Source organism: Triticum aestivum, chromosome 6B (genome assembly GCF_018294505.1).
Source record: "Triticum aestivum cultivar Chinese Spring chromosome 6B, IWGSC CS RefSeq v2.1, whole genome shotgun sequence".
NCBI classification, from domain to species: Eukaryota; Viridiplantae; Streptophyta; class Magnoliopsida; order Poales; family Poaceae; genus Triticum; species Triticum aestivum.
In genome coordinates this window covers 659,292,488-659,307,275 of record NC_057810.1, presented here as the reverse complement: position 1 = coordinate 659,307,275, position 14,788 = coordinate 659,292,488, and positions in this window count along the sequence as shown.

Below are 14,788 nucleotides of genomic sequence, written 5' to 3'. Positions count from 1 at the left end.
TGTGCTTCTTGGATGCCTTCTCAGGCTATCACCAAATCAAGATGGCGGTCGAAGATGCGGAGAAGACGGCTTTCCTGACCCCGTGTGGGGTGTACTGCTACACCTGCATGCCATTCGGATTGCGCAACGCGGGCGCAACCTTCCAGCGGCTGATGCACATCGCATTAGGCCGGCAGCTCAGGAGGAACACTGAGGCTTATGTCGATGACATAGTGGTAAAGTCTCGGGAGGCGAAGACCCTGATACAGGACCTAGAAGAAACCTTCGCGAGCCTGCGTGAAGTGGACTTGCGGCTCAACCCAGAGAAGTGCGTGTTCGGTGTTCCCTCTGGCAAGCTTCTGGGTTTCCTCGTGTCCCACAAAGGGGTCGAGGCTAACCCGGAGAAGGTCAAGGCAATTGAAGACATGAGTCCGCCGCAAACTCTCAGGGAAATGCAGAAGCTTACCGGGCGGGTAACTGCGCTAGGGCGCTTCATCTCCAAGCTAGGGGAACGCGCTTTTTCCTTCTTCAAGCTAATGAAGAGGAAGGGCCCGTTCGAATGGACTCAAGAGGCTGACGAAGCGTTTCAAGATCTCAAGAAGTACCTGACCAGCCTTCCAGTGATGGTAGCGCCACGCTCACAGGAGCCCCTGGTGCTTTATCTCGCCACCACACCATACTCCGCCAGCGCAGCTCTGGTGGCCATCCGGGAGGAGCGCCGGACCAAGACCGCACCAGTTGCAGCAACCCCAGGGCAGGAAGGCCCCTCAAGGGTCACGCCCTCAGCAGATACAAGTCAGCCTCAACAAGGAGGCGTCCTCGCGGCTGAGGGGGCTCCACTAGTTCGTCAAGAGCTGGGGACTCTTGCGCCTCAGGAGACGCGCCCGACTCCCCGGAGGGTGCGGACTCCGTCGCTGTGCCCGCCCTCGTCAAGCATCCCGTGTACTTCGTCAGCACAGTGCTGAGGGACGCAAGGGCGCGGTATCCCATGCCTCAGAAGCTCCTGCTCGCGCTGTTAGTGGCCTCACGGAAGCTGCAACACTAATTCCAGGGTCATCCAATCAAGATCGTCTCAGCATACCCATTGGAAAGGGTGCTCAGGAGTCCCAACTCAGCGGGAAGGGTCGCTGAATGGAACATCGAACTGCAAGCATTTCAGTTGGAGTTCAGCACGACTAGGGTCGTTAAGGGAGCCGCACTTGCAGATTTTGTGGCAGAATGGATAGAGGCGCCAGGACTTGAAGCGGGCGAGAACCGGTCGCTCTCCCCAGGAAGTGAGGCACCGGACGACTGGGTTATGTACTTCGACGGAGCTTTCTCGCGACATGGTGCGGGGGCTGGTGCGGTGCTCATATCCCCACTCAAGACAGGCTCTACTACGCCGTGCAACTCTATTTCCAGCATGGAGAAAAGGTTTCCAACAATATAGCAGAATACGAGGGGCTGATAGCGGGCCTGAAAGCTGCGGTGGCCTTGGGGGTAAAGCGCCTCATCATCAAAGGCGATTCACAACTCCTCGTCAACTTCTCCAACAAGGTGTATGAGCCGAAGGACAAGCACATGGAGGCTTATCTAGCAGAGGTTCACAAAATTGAGAAGCAGTTTTGGGGTTTGGAGTTGCAGCATGTGCCCCGCGGCACCAATCAGGAAGCTGATGACATCACGAAAAGGGCATCCAGGCGGCTGCCTCAGGAGCCCAGAGTCTTCGAAGAGAGGCTCTTTAAACCCTCAGCGGTGCCACCACCATCAGGAGCAGCTCAACCTCGGGCGGAGCTCCCTCAGCCACCTGCCTCGGGAGCTCCGGCCTGTGGACCGACCTCAGGAGCATGCTTGCTCCTGGCGCTGGAGCCTCAGGAGGGATGTTGGACCATGGAACTCAAGAGCTACCTGGCGCAAGGGACTTTGCCAGAGAAGGAGGAAGACGCAGAACGCGTAGCGCGGCAAGCCACGGCATACTGCATTCAAGACGAAGAGCTTTACCGGAAGCGACCGAACGACGTATCCCTATGTTGCATTTCCAGGGAACAGGGGAAGGAGCTGTTAGCAGATGGGCACCACTCATCATCGCGAACCCTCGTTGGCAAGGCGTTCCGCAGCGGGTTCTACTGGCCCACAACACTCAACGACGCCTGTCGAGCTGGTGAAGGCTTGCGAAGCCTACCAATTCCATGCCAAGCAGATCCATCAGCCGGCTCAGGGCCTGTAGACCATACCCCTCTCATGGCTGTTCGCGGTTTGGGGGCTGGATATCTTGGGCCCGTTTCCTCGGGTGCCAGGGGGCTATCGCTACCTCTATGTTGCCATCGACAAGTTCACCAAAGTGGGCTGAGGTGGAAGTTGTCCGCACCATCCCAGCAGGCTCCACAGTCAAGTTCATCAAGGGCCTCGTGAGCCGATTCGGGGTGCCTAACCGCATCATCACCGACAACGGTTCGCAGTTCACCAGCAATCTCTTTAATATGTACTGTGCTAATCTTGGAACGCAGATATGATACGCTTCAGTAGCACACCCTCGGAGCAACGGCCAGGCTGAGCGAGCCAATGCGGAGGTCCTGAAGGGCATCAAAACTAGGACCTTCAAGAAGAAGTTGGAGGCCTGCGGCAGGGGCTGGTACGACGAGCTCCAGTCTGTGATGTGGTCTATCCGCACGACCGCAACCAAGTCAACTGGCGAAACCCCATTCTTCCTCGTCTACAGAGCTGAGGTTGTCCTCCCTCACGAGGTCAGGCGTCGCTCCGCATGGGTCCTGGCGTTCGATGAGGCGCAGCAGGACGCCATGCGGGGGACGGATCTCGTGCTGGAGGAGGAACGCCGTCGGGAGGCCGCGCTGCGGGCGGCAAGATACCAACAGGCGCTACGATGATACCACTGCCACAACATCCGCCCCAGGACTCTTGAGGTAGGGGACCTCGTGCTTAGACGGGTCCTCTCCAGGGAGGGGCTGCACAAGCTCTCTCCTATGTGGGAGGGCCCGTTCAAGGTTGTTCATGTTTCCAGGCCCGGCTCCGCGCGCTTGGAGACCCAGGAGGGGGTGCCCATCCCGAACGCATGGAACATTCAACACCTCCGGAGGTTCTACCCTTGAGCGAGGCCCAGTGCCTGTGGAAAAGGCCCAGAGCCTGTGAAGAAGGCCAATGCATGTGAAGCTTGTCACTTTGGGAAAAGGCCCGGTGCCTGTGAAGAAGGCCAATGCCTGTGAAGCTCCCCCCCCCCCTCAAGAAAAGGCCCAGTGCCTATGAAGAAGGCCAACGCCTGTGAAGCTCGCCGCCCGTGACATTCTCACGTAATAATGAGTTGGGGCTGTACACGTCTCGGAGTCTCCAGAGTGCCGCCCCCAGGCCTCGGGGGCTCCCGCCCACGCCCAGTGGTAGAACTTAGCTCCGCGCTGATGAGAATACGTCGAAGACTAGATTAGGTGCCGGACGCGGCTTTTCATTTGCTTTCTGTAGTTGGCTAGTTCTTCTTTGTTTGAAATTTTAGTTGGAGTTGCTTTCGGTGTTGTGCGGCATCCGGCCTGTGTTTTCTGTCTTTGTCGTTCGCATGAACCTTCTTTCCTTTCGCAACCCTCGCGAGGGAGGCTGCGCGGGCACCCTCGCGAGCGTCTCCTGGTTTAATTTCGTGAGGTTCCTCGACCTAAGTTTGCAGCGGGAGCACTCCTCCCGGTCAATGCCCCACGGGCATCGCGACGCGAACGCTGGGCCCGAGCTGACCACCTCGGCAACCGGGGGCCGAAGCCTAACCCTACGGCAAGTTTCTTTTTGCAGGCCTCGAGACCCATGACAAGGCCTCTGGTCGGAGCCTCCTGAGGCTGGCGCCGCAACAAACCCTTCCCACCGAGCTAAGTTGTTCCTACGCATGAGCACGCAACACCGTAGCACGGCACGGAGATGATAGAAACAACATGATAATTAAAACCAACAGTCTAGCACGCCCCCGCGGGGCTCCATACTTCTCTCTCTACGCAGATAAAACAAAATGGGCACTGCTCGCCCAGCGACAGCCCGAGGGAGAAGATCTGCATCACCCTCCAGAGCTCAAGCGGTCCCCTCCTCATGCTTCACCAGGGCATGGCGGTGAGACAATCCGCCTCCCCCCTCGAAGCGAGCGCGACGGTGCGGTGGCTGGTCTCGGCCGCCGCTGGAGGAGCTGCCGTCGGAAGGGGAGTCACCGAAGCTTGGCCAGCTGCGGGCACCGCCAGGCGCATGCCCGCCCTCGTCTTCGCCGCTGCTGTCGCCAAGGCTAAGCATTCGGCCGTCGTCGTCGCCTTCGGGGCAGCACCCGACACGGCGGCCATCTCCTCCGAACACCCTCACGAAGAGGGTGGCATCGCCGTCGAACTTGAAGTGAAGAGTGCATCGCTGGCCTAGGCCGCGTGCGCGGGCAAACGTCTGCCAGCCACGAGTCAGTGCCACGTTTCCGGCAACGGAAACCTTCACCGCCACCCAAGAGGCCCTGCTACAGCAACCGTCCGCCTGGAGCCAGAGCCTGCCCGTGGCACCAGCTGGCAGCTCTCCAGCGAAGAAGCGAGGGAGCTGAAGCCAAGTACCGGCCGGATCCTCCGACCAAACTACGAACTCCGGCAACACCTCCGCCGAATGAAATCGAGGGCGGGGAGGCCGCGCGGCCACGACGCGTCTCCCCCCGCCAATCAAGTGGCCTACACCGAGCGAGGGGCCTCCGTCGAGGCCTCGGGCAGTCTTCGCAGGAGTCGCAGGATGCTTGCGGGGGCGGCCCCGACCACGCTTGGCTGGAGGGGAGTCAGGCCCCTCCCGGCGGGCCTTCCCCTTCTCCACGGCTAAAAACCTCTTCATGGGCACCATGGGACGCGACGAGCCAAGGGGAAGAAGCGAAGAAGAAGAGGCGGAGCAAGGGGGGATGGACTGGAAGGGCTCGCGTCGTTCCGTACTTATAGCCGGAGGAGGCTGACCGTCGGCCTCCACGAACGCAGGTAATCATGACTCACTTTGCATGCAGGGACTTGTCATGTCGAACGGTTGCCGAGGCATCATGGGGAAGCGGAGACGCCCACGTCCAATCAACCGACACGCGGCGCCCAAGGCCGCAGGCAGTTGGGGCCCGTTGCGCTTCGCACTTGCCCCTTCGCTTCTCTGCTAAGCCAAGTCCGGGCGCGCCTTGGGCCCGGGGGCTACTGTCGGTGTTCTGGGAATGGGGGTCCCTAGACTTGCCTGCCTGCGGCCTGCGGCGTGGCTCAAGCAGTGGCCCGGTACGGCCCATCTTCGTCAGCTCAAGCTCAAGACCCTCGCGAGGGGCCAAGCCTCGCGGGGCGGACGATGGGAAGCTTCCTCAGGAGCAGCCTTGTCAAGCAGGCTCGCGAGGAGGCAGAGAGATCAAGGCAGGGGTGCCTCGCGAGGTGCCCGTGACGCAAGCCATGACGACCGAGGCCAGGCAGGCGCCAGGTGGGCGCCGGCCTGCGCAGTGTCCTTGTTTCCTTTTTGATGCAAAGGGAGCAAGCACAGGCCAAGGCATCAAGCAAAGGCTACCGTTTTGGTGCAACAAGACCAAGACCAGCAGAGCGGCAGGATGGAGGTCACCATGGAGCCCAAGCCGGCGTCATTGACAGAGTCTTTGGCAGTCGAAGACCAATTTTAGTCAGTATAAGTGTAGTAGATGTTCCCCTTCAAAATGGCCAATTGTTGGCGCCCTTCCCGCTCAATATTTGGAAAGAGGACCAAGGCCTCTCTGTATATATAGGGCTAGCCACCACAGTATAGAGGCATCTCGAATCGACCCTCCAAAAGGGACAACACCACCACAAGAACATCCCTCGCGAGGCTGTTCTTCCCTTGGATTGTTCATCATCAGCCCCTGAGGCAATCCATCACACCACACACTGGAGTAGGGTATTACACCACAATGGTGGCCTGAACCAGTATAAACCTCGTGTCCCTTGTGTGTTCATCTTTCTAGCCTAGATTTTTTGCGAGGCTTCGGGACATGAGTTGGTAGAGAAGAGATCTTCGCGCGCACCCCAGAGTTCGAACCTCAAGGGTCTTCTGGAACCCGAAATCCGACATAGGATGCTTAACATGGGTGCATAGGAAGGGGCATGGAAGCAAACTTTGGCTCCGGGTGCCAGCCCATGCTTGCCCTTCGTGAAACTGCAGTTAGCTCTTATCCATCCTAATCAGAGCAATTGAAGCATCCGCATAAAGCACCTAGCGTTGCAAGATACAAAAAGTTATGAGAAGCATCTTTAGTCTCTCCCTTTAAGCAACGGCATTGTACATGGCCTTAAGCCCTCCACACAGGTGATCACTTGAGCAGCTCCTGTGCCCGAGCAAGTATTCAGATTGAACCCTAGTGCAAAGGAATGGAGCGCTTGCGTGCGTGCACGCACGCATTGGTGTGTGACCGCGGTTCTGGGGAGAGGGGTGGCTAGGGTTAGTAGATATATCGATCGGTGTAGAGAGCTAGAAGGCGGCTTGGAGAAGAGCGGGATGATTTAGACACAAATAGCTAGAGATTTTGATTTAGTACGCCAGGGTTTAGCCATGAGGGTGGATGGCAACAACGACAGTGATGAGTGGTGGAGTTGAGAGTTGGGATGGAACCGCGAAAACGTAGCGCAACACGGGACACACGTGGGTGATGACAACCAAAGATACAAGTATTATTAGGCTCGGCATACTTGTTGCAAGATCAGTTTAATTGCATTGCAACTTTTTCTAGAGTTAACTTTATTTTCTTTTTGAAATTTTTATGAGAAATCCTTTTTTCCTTTGAGGAATTTGTTTTTTTTTTAAATCGGGGTTGTATTCATCTAAACTGTTCAACCCATAACAATCATGCCTACTCAAATCTCCACATGCGCTCTACCTTTGCTGAAGTTTCAGCCTCTTCATTTTCTTTTTATTGGCCTTTGCGAATACTTTTGCCACAGGAGTTGTGGCCACCAGATGTATCAAATCATGTTTGATATTGTCGATTTTTGTTTAACCCGTTGTCTTATCTCTGGGAAGCAATTTCACATTCGCTTTCAGTGATCATTGGCATATCTGGCACATTGAAATCTTGAATAAGACTTCATGATTGGGAATTGCCACTATCGTGTAGCATTAGCCTTCACTGATGGAGCTTACCATTAGAATACCGTTTACAAAAGAACTTCACATCATAATATCTTGTCAGAGAAAAGCTTGATTTCATATTTTATTATATAAAATATACATAGAGATATAATAATCTAGACTTCTAGCGAACAGAATGTTAAAAAAAATCCTAAAGGTGTTTTTCGGCAAATACTTTGATTCTTCAAAGTATGCTTGGCATGCTTGGCCACATCATATGTAGCTTAACTTCGGTACGACCTAACAATACGGTTTGGAATCATAAAGAAGGGAGCGAGGAGAAGATCTTGATTCCCATCTTTTTTTTCTTTTTTTAACCAATTATTCTCATTGCAAAGAGCTGATGTCACGCACAAGTTTAGAGAGCCACATAGGACCAATAAAAATTAACATCAAGAAGTATAGTGAACATAGGGGCGGTGGGGCTAAACACGCTGCTAAAGTGTCTAGCTCTTAAGTGTGTAGCATTGTAAATTCGGGGCGTCTCATATGATGGAGTAATGGTTTTCACCTGGGTTTCCACATATTAATCGGGCAACTCCTTTTTTCTAATAATTAAAGCCCTAAGTGATACCATTTCGAAAAAAATTGCAGGGTGTTGCTTGGCTTACATACAGATATGAGTACTACCATTTTCTTCTACAAATACATCAAGGCGTAAGCTTTTACATTTTTGTAGAGAAAAGGCCAAGCTGCCAAGCTTTATAAAGCTTTTCACATTTATTAAAGATAACAGTAAGTACAGAAAAAGGATAATGTACTTATAGGACACAACTACACCCCCTTGGAGTGCGTCATTTTCGTATGTCGTGGCAGGAGCACACAACAACACGTGGAACTATCCCCATCTGAGATGACGGCGAGCTCTCAACTTCCTTGCACATATAGACATCGTCGATCGGATAGACCGTCGCAATCATTCCCCACCACTAGCTAGCTAGAAAAGCGAGTAAAATGTGTGTGTATGTGGTAACAATGAGAATATTGATCATTTATTCTTTCAGTTCTCAGCTGCTAGACTTATTTGGAGTCTTTTAAAATGTGCTTTTGATTTGTAATATACTCCTGATAGCCCATCTGAATGCTTTGGGAGGTGGATTGAGGGCTTCCCAAAAGATGATAGAAGGCTAGTGCTGGTTGGCATTGTTGCAATGTTTTGTGCAATCTAAAAATGCAGAAATGATATAGCCTCGCCAACGGCCAGCCCACCTCCTCTCCCCCATCACTTGCCGCGTAGCCTCTCCCACTCCCCCCTCCCAAACAAATCCCTCTCACGCGCCACAGCCGCCACGACTATGAGCATCACGGCGGCGGCGGTAGTAGCGGAGCAGCCCGCGTTCGCCATCAGGGCCATGCCAGCCACGGAGATGGGCCCGGAGCTGGGGCCGCCGGAGCCGAGCCGCGGCGCGCTCGGCGTCGGGGACGACGACAGCGTGGCCGAGGCGGCGCTGGAGCAGCGGGCGTCGCGGTTCCGGTGGATCCGCGTCTACTGAGGCAACGCCAAGGGGCGCAAGGCCAGCTACCATGGCCGCCTCGTCGCGCCCGGACTCTATCTCGAGCTTAGCCATGGGGTTCGATTTTTTTCCTGAGTTGACTATTAATTAGTTTAGTGTTGGATGGGTCACTGTCAAACGGGCCCATGTGGTCAGATCGTCTAAGTACTAATTGGTTTACATTTAAGTCTGACTAAATTTTAAAAAAGTTCAAAAAACTGAGAAAATTTATTGAGATTGACATGTGGGCCCCACATGTCATAGCGGTCAACATAATAGTCAATCTAACGGAGTTGGCTATTGTGCCACATCAACGCTTATGAGTGGGCACTAGTAGAAAAAAGGGTCAAATCTGAGACACATTAGTGCCGGTTTGATTTTGAGCCGGCACTAATGTGTCCATTAGTGCCGGTTCCAACGGCTAGCCGACCGCTCTCATTAGTACCGGTTCGTGGTGAACCTTTAGCACCGGTTCGTGCCACGAACCGGTACTAAAGAGAGTGGTGGCAGGATGTTGTCAGTCTGGGGCCCCTCCAGCACCTTTAGTACCGGTTCGTGGCACGAACCGGTACTAAAGGTCATCGTACATAAACCCTTCGTCCACCCGAGCTCGCTCTGTTCTTCCCCTTTCCCCTCTCCTCCTCTGTTCTTTCCCTCTCTTCCTCGAGCTCATCACACATTTTGCCCAAAATTTGTCAAGATTTGAAGGCCCCCATCCATTCAAATGATCACAAAGGTTAGCAACTTTGTCCCTTCATCTCTCATTGTTAGATTAGTTCTTACAATGCTTTGTATAGTGATTAGTTTGTGAGTTTAGTAATTTGGGAGGAATTATATGTGCTAGTATTTGATTTATATGCAATTTGAGGTCAAAAATAACACTTAGTTTGCATATGTAGGTGTGGTTTACTTAGTGCCTTCTAAATCTCCGTCGTAACCACCGTCGATCGCCCGCACCGTCCCGTCGCCGGCACCACCTTGTGGTGAGGCTCTTGTTCATGAATATTTTACATTACCAAATTGATGTTTGTGTGATTTGGATATATAGTTACTCGTATAATTATCTTACCCGTACGTTGTTTGTTATACATAGTGCCATGGTTTTGATATCCGTCCCCGTCGGCACTCGTCCTTGTTATGATTCGGATGTGGTATATTCTCTTTTAAAACTAGTTGTTGCATTTCATGTTTATGAAAAATTATGCCCATCAAGTTGACATAGATATTTTTATCTAGGAGGTATGTGAACCGGAAATTCCAACCGACCCTATTGTCGAGAGGTTAAATTTAGTTGAAAGAGAAAACGAGTATTTGAAAGAAAAATTGAAAAGAATTGAGGGGGAGAAGATGGAATTGGAGTTGCATGTTGCCGATGTCGTCGATGATCACAAGATCAAGATGGATAAAATGCACTTGAAGATTAGAAAGATTAGAAAATATGCCATTGATAGTGTGGCTTGGTATCATTATGCTGTTGGATCAATTGTTACCTTAGTTGCGATCTTAATCACATTTGTTGTTGCATTTAAATTCTTTAGATAGAGAGTTATTTGTATGTTGCATTTAATTAAGTGTTGTATATGAACTTTATGTATGAACTTGTATTAATTTGGTCTATTCGGTGTTGTGTAATGAAGATGAGCCGACAATGGATGTATGATGACCGATACTCTCCCGAGTTCATTAATGGCGTGCATACTTTTCTGCTTGCCGCAGAGGCAAACAAGCGGGCGGATGGTTTTATGCCTTGTCCATGTGCTGGCTAGCTGTAAGAATGGTCACAATTACTCAACGTCAAGAACCATTCACATCCACCTATTTGAGTCCGGTTTCATGCCCCACTATAATGTTTGGACCAAGCACGGAGAAAGAGGGGTTATGATGGAAGACAATGAAGAAGAAGAGGACGACGACAGCTATCCTGGCCATGGGTTCCCTGAATACGATGATACAACAATGGAGGAAGAAGCTGAGCCGGCAATGCGGGAAGAAGCTGAAAAAGAGGCATAAGATGAGCCCGCTGATGATCTAGGTCGGGCCATTGCCGATGCAAAGAGAAACTACGCAAGTGATTTGGAGAAGAAGAAGTTGGAGCGCATGTTAGAGGACCACAAGAAATTGTTGTACCCGAATTGCGAAGCTGACAAAAAAAGTTGGGCACCACACTGGAATTGCTGCAATGGAAGGCCGAGAATGGTGTATCTGACAAGGGATTTGGAAAGTTGCTGGTAATGATAAAGAATATGCTTCCAAAGGACAACGAATTGCCCGAGAGTATGTATGAAGCAAAGAAGGTTGTCTGCCCTCTAGGGTTAGAGGTGCAAAAGATACATGCATGCCCTAATGACTGCATCCTCTACCGCGGTGAGTATGCGGATTTGAACGCTTGCCCGTATGCGGTGCATTGCGTTATAAGATCAGTCGCGATGACCCTGGTGATGTCGAGGGCGAGTGCCCTAGGAAGAAGATTCCTACCAAGGTGATGTGGTATGCTCCTATAATACCACGGTTGAAACGTTTGTTCCAAAACAAAGAGCATGCGAAGGCGATGAAGTGGCCGGAGAAGACCATAAGAAAGACGGAAAGTTGAGAGTACCCACTGACGGTTCGCAGTGGAGAAAAATTGAGAGAAAGTACAGGGAGGAGTTTGCAGGTGACCCAAGAAATGTATGGTTTGGTCTAAGCGCAAATGGCATTAATCCTTTTGGGGAGCAGAGCAGCAACCATAGCAGCTGGCCTATGACTCTATGTTTGTATAACCTTCCTCCTTGGTTGTGCATGAAGCGAAAGTTCATTATGATGCCAGTGCTCATCCAAGGCCCTAAGCAACCCGGCAACAACATTGATGTGTACCTAAGGCCATTAGTTGAAGAACTATTACAACTGTGGAATGGAAAAGGTGTACGTGTGTGGGATGAGCACGGACAGGAAGAATTTGACCTAAAGGCGTTGTTGTTCGTGACCATCAATGATTGGCCTGCTCTCAGTAACCTTTCAGGACAGACAAACAAGGGATACCATGGATGCACGCACTGTTTGGATGATACCGACAGTATATATTTGGATAGTTGTAGGAAGAATGTGTAACTGGGACATCGTCGATTTCTTCCGAGCAGGAATCCCGTAAGAAAGAAAGGCAAGCATTTCAAAGGTGAGGCAGATCACCGAACGAAGCCTCGGCACCGTACTAGTGCTTATGTACATGATATGGTCAAGGATTTGAAGGTAATCTTTGGAAAGGATCCTGGCGAACAACCTGTTCCGAAGGACGCTGACGGACGCGCACCCATGTGGAAGAAGAAATCTATATTTTGGGACCTTCCATATTGGAAAGACCTAGAGGTCCGCTCCGCAATCGACGTGATGCATGTGACGAAGAATCTTTGCGTGACCCTGCTTGGCTTCTTGGGCGTGTATGGGAAGACAAAAGATACACCAGAGGCACAGGAGGACCAGCAATGTATGCACGGAAAAGACGACATACATCAGGGTCAGGCCAGCTACGCTCTTACCATAGAAGAGAAGGAAATCTTCTTTGAATGCTTGCTCAGCATGAAGGTACCGTCTGGCTTCTCGTCGAATATAAAGGGAATAATAAATATGGCAGAAAAGAAGTTCCAAAACCTAAAGTCTCATGACTGCCACATGATTATGACGCAATTGCTTCCGGTTGCATTGAGGGGGCTTCTACCGGCAAACGTTCGATTAGCCATTGTGAAGCTATGTGCATTCCTCAATGCAATCTCTCAGAAGGTAATCGATCCAGAAATCATACCAAGGTTACAGAATGATTTGGTGCAATGTCTTGTCAGTTTCGAGTTGGTGTTCCCACCATCCTTCTTCAACATCATGACACACGTCCTAGTTCACCTTTGTGAAGAGATTAACGTTTTGGGTCCTGTATTTCTACAAAATATGTTCCCCTTTGAGAGGTTCATGGGAGTCTTGAAGAAATATGTTCATAACCGTGCTAGGCCAGAAGGAAGCATCTCGAAGGGCCATGAAAATGAGGAGGTCATTGAGTTTTGTATTGACTTTATTCCTGACCTTAAGCCGATTGGTGTTCCGAATCGTGGCATAAGGGTAGACTGGATGGAAAAGGCACGCTAGGAGGGGATCAAATAATATGTATGAACGGGCATTCTCTCACTGAAGCACACTACACAGTTCTACATAATTCTGCCTTGGTGGCTCCATATATGGAGGAACACAAGAATTTTCTACACTCCAAACACCCGGAGAAGTCTGACGACTGGATTACACGTGAACAAACAAGGACTTTCGCCAGTTGGTTGCAGAAACGTGCCATGCATGATGGCGATATTGAAGATGACATGTACTCGCTGTCCCAGTTACCATCTTCGAATATGATGACTTTCAAAGGGTACCAGATAAATGGGAATACATTTTACACGATCGCCCAAGATAAGAAGAGCACCAACCAAAACAGTGGTGTCCGCTTTGATGCAACAACCAACACGGGAAAGGAAACATATTATGATTACATAGAGGACATATGGGAACTTAACTATGGAGGTGGTTTGAAGGTCCCTTTGTTTCGGTGCAAATGGGTCAATATGACACAAGGTGGGGTAACGGAAGACCCGCAGTACGGAATGACAACCGTGGATCTCAAAAATCTTGTGTATGCAGACGAACCATTCGTCCTGGCCAATGATGTGGCGCAGGTTTTTTATGTGAAAGACATGTCTATCAGGCCGAGAAAAAGAAAAGATAAGGAAGCGAATGGATCATACTGAAGGAAATATGTCCTAGAGGCAATAATAAAGTTATTATTTATTTCCTTATATCATGATAAATATTTATTATTCATTCTAGAATTGTATTAACCGGAAACATGATACATGTGTGAATACATAGACAAACTGAGTGTCACTAGTATGCCTCTACTTGACTAGCTCGTTAATCAAAGATGGTTATGTTTCCTAACCATGGACAAAGAGTTGTCATTTGATTAATGGGATCACATCACTAGGAGAATGATGTGATTGACTTGACCCATTCCGTTAGCTTAGCACTTGATCGTTTAGTATGTTGCTATTTCTTTCTTCATGACTTATACATGTTTCTATGACTATGAGATTATGCAACTCCCGTTTACCGGAGGAACACTTTGTGTGCTACCAAACGTCACAACGTAACTGGGAGATTATAAAGGTGCTCTACAGGTGTCTCCAAAGGTACTTGTTGGGTTGGCGTATTTCGAGATTGGGATTTGTCACTCCGATTGTCGGAGAGGTATCTCTGGGCCCACTCGGTAATGCACATCACTATAAGCCTTGCAAGCATTGAAACTAATGAGTTAATTGCAGGATGATGTATTATGGAACGAGTAAAGAGACTTGCCGGTAACGAGATTGAACTAGGTATTGAGATACCGACAATCGAATCTCGAGCAAGTAACATACCGGTGACAAAGGGAACAAACGTATGTTGTTATACGGTTTGACCGATAAAGATCTCCGTAGAATATGTGGGAGCCAATATGAGCATCCAGGTTCCGCTATTGGTTATTGACCGGAGACGTGTCTCGGTCATGTCTACATTGTTCTCGAACCCGTAGGGTCCTCACGCTTGAAGTCCGATGATAGTTATATTATCAGTTTATGTTTTTTGATGTACCGAAGGTAGTTCGGAGTCCTGGATGAGATTGGGGACATGACAAGAAGTCTTGAAATGGTCAAGACATAAAGATCGATATATTGGACGACTATATTCGGACATCGGAAAGGTTCTGAGTGATTCGGGTATTTTTCGGGGCATTTCCTATTTGGCGCCGCAGGCGCCAGTTAATGTGCATTTTGCTAACTGGCGCCTGTGGCGTCCGTAAATGGGCCGGCCCATCTAGGCGCCGGTTGATGATTTTTTTTTTGGAAAATTCTGTGAACTTTTTTGAGATTGATGAACTTTTTCGAAATTTAATGAAAATTTGTCTTGGAACTGGATGAACTTTTTTTGATTTATGAACTTTTCTTTCAGTTCCATGAACTTTTTCTAAAAATACATGAACTTTTTTTCAATTTCTATGAACGTTTTTCAAATTTAATGAACTTTTGCTAAATTGGATGAACTTTTTTTCAATTCGAATGAACTTTTTTCAAATTTATGAACTTTTTCAAAATTTATGAACCTTTTTTAAAGATATGAACATATTTTTTCAAATGGATGAAATTTTTTCTTTAAATCTGTAAACCTTTCTTCATTTC